The sequence below is a fragment of the Macrobrachium nipponense genome, chromosome 6 (genome assembly GCF_015104395.2).
Source record: "Macrobrachium nipponense isolate FS-2020 chromosome 6, ASM1510439v2, whole genome shotgun sequence".
NCBI lineage: Eukaryota > Metazoa > Arthropoda > Malacostraca > Decapoda > Palaemonidae > Macrobrachium > Macrobrachium nipponense.
This window is the reverse complement of record NC_061108.1, coordinates 118,080,606-118,085,605: the sequence shown is the minus strand read 5'-3', so window position 1 is coordinate 118,085,605 and position 5,000 is coordinate 118,080,606. Positions and strand designations below refer to the sequence as shown.

Here is a 5,000-nt window from a genome sequence, read left to right as displayed (position 1 = left end):
TTTATCTAAGAAAGTATGGCGAGGAGTTGCTTGCGATAAAATATTTCGCTGTGATGAACTGATGTGCGGTAATGTTAAAATCTCTTGAGAAAGTAGTAAATAGAGACAGGTTTCGTAACTTAGCTCTCTTCATTATAAACCAAATGGGACAGAAAACCTAATGGCATTATCAGTATTATGCACTTTAATTCCATGATTGTATTCGTTAAAATGTGCCAACGATATTCGGTCGATTTTCACTAAGAGTAGATTGCAATATTCATGAAAAATAAGCCTATCGTCATTGATCCAAGTATTAAAAACTTAATTCCAGTACTTCATCTGGAAATGTGAGTGGTAAGTAGTATTTTGCAACTTGACTGGAGGTGCCAGAGATGGCAGTTTCCACTTTCTCTATGCAATGCCATCTTATATTCAAAAGTCAAAACTTACAAGATCTATGCACATTTGAGTTACAACCTTGTATTTATTATTATTATTATTATTATTATTATTATTATTATTATTATTATTATTATTATTATTATTATTATTATTATTATTATTATTTTGATGCAACAGGTAACCAAGTAGCATCCCTTAATAACGCCAGGCCTGAATGTAACAGGGAAAAATGTAAACATTGGGTCTTAACCGAGAAAGCAACAACTAAATGACAGATACAAGACGCTTTGCCACGTAAAGCTACTGCTTCGCACATATATTTTCAACAGCTGGGAAACATCTTAAAGAACGAGGGTTATAATTCTGACTAGTTACAGTAATGAAGGAGGTTAACGAAGAGGAACTTCGCCTTCCATTTTTCCCGCACGCCTGACTAACGATTTCTTGAGATTCTCGAGATTCCACAGAAATTGTCATAATCTGACGCGTCTAGCAATGCATCCAGTCGCAAGTAGCGTAATTGTTCTATCTGTAACATTGTGAATCAATATTTTCAGGTAAATAGTTTGCAAATATTGCATATGAGCTGAGAAAGTAAACTCTGAATTTACGTCAAACATTATATACATATGCATAATTTATTTATATGTCTACATGTTATATCACATATATATATATATATACATACATATATATATATATATATATATATATATATATATATATATATGTATGTATGTATGTATATATATATGTGTGTGTGTGTGTGTGTGTGTGTTTGTATAAACAAATACGTCCGCATAAAAACAAAAAGGTTATTAAATGGAGATGACTGACACTTTACTCAAAAACTCCTAAAGCGAGTTCCCTATTAAATCCCGTACAGTTTCTGTCCCTTCAACATCAGTTTTCCTCCAAAGGTGTCTGTCATCTTAACCCTCCCCCTCTGCTTCTTCTTTAAAAACTGACCGCAACACCTTAATTGGCCCCTTTATTCTCCTCCTCCTTCTTAGAAATGCCATCTAATTCCTCATTCATTCTGCATGCATTAATTCACCTCTTACTCCCCTTCAGTAATGTCCTCCTTTCTCTCCTTTCTCATCCCTCTCCCTCTTCACAAACACCTCTCCTTCTCCCTCCTCCTCCTCCTCTTCCTCTTCATTCTCCTTCTCTCGTTAAGCATCTATCATCATCATCATCATCATCATAATCATCATCTACTGTTGCCGTCGTAGTATCTCGCACTTCCTGATTTCCTATAGCCCTCCCAACATTCCCACGATTATCTCCGCTATCCTACGAATCCTTTGCAAAAAGGAATACGCCCCTGGGCGCCTTCTTTCCTCCCACGAAGTAAGTGACATCTTCTAAAGGGAAAAAAGGAAACGGAAAAAAAAAATGAGACGTGGGAGGGAAAAAATGCCCCAAATGTTTCTCTTCGTTGGTAGTCAGGCATTTTGGCAAGATGGAGGGCGATGACATGACACGGGAAGACTAAAAAGATAGTTGAGGAGGATCTGTGTTTATCTGAGAGGGAGGTGGTGGAGTTCTTGGCTATTTTTTGTCTTTGTAGCTTTCTTTGTTCAAACACAAGTGTATATGAGAGAGAGAGAGAGAGAGAGAGAGAGATGAAGAAGAGAGAGAGAGAGAGAGAGTGATACAAGGACTTACAAGGATTAGGATGTCTCAAACACTTATTAGTCTGCTCACTTATCTCTAGGAGTAGGTTTTATTGTTTATTCACAGTGTCCTAATGATTTTTTCTAGAGAGAGAGAGAGAGAGAGAGAGAGAGAGGAGAGAGAGAGAGAGAGAGAGAGAGAGAGATGGATGATTTTGGTGTTCAGTGTCTCGCCTTATTTTATCCCACTAACAAAATTAAGACAACAAAACTAAATGATGTAATGACATAACCTTGCTATCGACATCAGCATATATTACAGAGAGAGAGAGAGAGAGAGAGAGAGAGAGAGAGAGAGAGAGAGAGAGAGAGAGAGAGAGAGAGAATTTTGATTCTGAGTGTCTTGCCTAATTTTATCCTACAAACAAAATTAAGACAAACAAACTGGTGTAATGACATAACCTGGCTATCGATTTCAGCATAAATTACAGAGAGAGAGAGAGAGAGAGAGAGAGAGAGAGAGAGAGAGAGAGAGAGAGAGAAATGCCTTTGTTACCGTTTTACTTTCTGGCGGTGAGAGTAACTAGACTCCACCTTGTGTAATCACTCAAGAGAGATGGAGCCAAATGAGTACCCAACCCGAAAATGATCATTCTACCTGGTGACGAAAGTGCTAACCCTGGGTTTTGAAAAGATACGAAAAAGAATTTCCTTCTGCCAAAACTGGAAAATACCATTAGTCTGACAACGCTGGAAAGCATACGCACACATACACACACAACAGTCCCAAGACCGTATAAAAGAGGAGTTGGGTGCTGGGTTAACTAACGTTTCTTGGAAAAATTATAAAATTAAACAAAATAACCAAGTTCATGAAACTTCACGAAGAACTTCAGAGTCAAGTGCGATCGACAGCTGCTTATGATAAAGACAGTAAGGTTGGACAACAATGAGTCTGATCAGGACTTGGACTGCCAACCACCTGTGAGATCAATTATAGATTACAGATGCCTGAAAACGGGAACTAACCTTCACAAACAATAATATCATACAAGAAATTGTTTGATGAGGAATCTCTAGGAATTATTGTCGGCAAAGTGGCATTTTATTATCCAGAGTGAATTCGCTTGCCAAGGATACACTAAGGAATACCTGCCTTTTATTTATCTTTTTTTAAATAATTCATGATTCAGATATATACTGATTTCATTATTCATTCACCACTAAATCAACTCTTGTCACCTTTATTGCATTCTTCTTTCCTTTATTATTCCGGGAATGCAAGTCGAGTTTGGGACCTTGATGATTATCCCTCGAGAGCGCATGCGCGTTGTGAATAGTAAGAAAAATCACAATCCAGAACCACTGGCGAAATACGAACAGAAGCAACACCATAATAAGTAAAGAAATTTATCAGACAATCGAACTAGCAATAGAATTTTTCTAAATCGTAATTAGAAAGCTCCTAGGATTAAATACATTTTGCCTAAACGTTTTCGACTATTAGAGATTTTAAAATTGTACATTATAGGCAACAGTTAACACTTCTGAAAAATATTCCTGTAAAATATCAGAGCTACATCATTAATAGCTGCAAATTAATTAACGAGGAAGCACCTCCCAATATATCCATACGCGCACTCACATGGAAGATGGGTGGGGTGAGAGAGAGAGAGAGAGAGAGAGGTGTCAGTCACAGCTGACATGAGAAATTTAATGTAGGTTTTGTGGCATGAGTTGCCAGCAGCGGATTTTGTCGCAACAAATACAGATTTGTATAAAATGCCGGAAGGCAATACGCTAGAACATTTGACTTTACAAAAAATATAAAAATATATATATATATATATATATATATATATATATTCATATATATTATATATACATATATATTCATGTAGATTTGCGTATGCGTATACACACACAATATATTTCGCTATATTATTATTATTATTATTATTATTATTATTATTATTATTATTATTATTATTATATTATTATTATTATTATTATTGTTATTGTTATTGTTATTATTATTATTATTATTATTATTATTAATTATACACACACAATATATATACATATATATTAATATTAATATTCATACTATCAAAACCTAAATCATGAGAAGAATAAAGCATCAACATTAACCAACAAAATATATATTACATTATAATATTACTTATTATTATCATCATACTATCAAAACCTAAATCATGAGAAGGATAAGCATCAACATTAACCAACAAAATATATACTTTTATTTATCATGTGCAAAAAATTAAATCCTCCTATTATATAAATACGAATATTAAAAATATATCAAAAGAAACCAGCGCAACGAAGTATACCCTGTGTGTGTGTGTGTGTGTGTGTGTGTGTGTGTGTGTGTAGAGAGAGAGAGAGAGAGAGAGAGAGAGAGAGAGAGAGAGAGAGAGAGAGAGAGAGAGAGAGAGAGAGCATATCAACAACAAAGAACTGGTATGAAAAACAAAAGGACCTCGACGAAGATATGTTAATAAACATTACTTAATCTGGTGCGTTCAGGAAGGCTGCTGTGGCCTATCAGGTGCGTTCAGTAAGGTCGTGGCATATCAGCCTCATTGCGAAAAAGTCATGCGTGGGTGTATCTGGCAGCGGGCGTGTTCCAAAGAACAAAGACGTGCGGGTGGGGAGTTGAACACAAAAGACTGTGTTTGTGGGTGTAAGAGCACTGATGATCGTGCACGCCTAATATTTTTAAACCCCTCAAAAAAAAATTGGAACAAATTAAACAGAAAAACGAACTCTCTCTCGATCTGCAAAGTTCAACCGTTGCGTTCAGACACGACTTTTCACTTGGCTGAAATGGATATTTCACGATCTATGTCGTTCGGTTTCGTCTGCGTGATCGAGGGAGGTTTTATACCTTCTCGACACACTCATTCATTCCATTGGCTTTTCAGGTCCCCTGTTACAACATTTTCCTTTGAGGAGACTCCTAAGGTCTGCTGCAAG

The 5,000-nt window shown here is 36.0% G+C and overlaps 1 protein-coding gene across 5 annotated transcripts in view; it reads right to left on the bottom strand.

Moving 5' to 3' along the window:
- The window catches only part of LOC135216044 (gametogenetin-like), a 255,490-nt gene that overhangs the window by 150,345 nt on the left and 100,145 nt on the right, over positions 1–5,000 (bottom strand). The gene's annotated exons all lie outside the window — the stretch shown is intronic.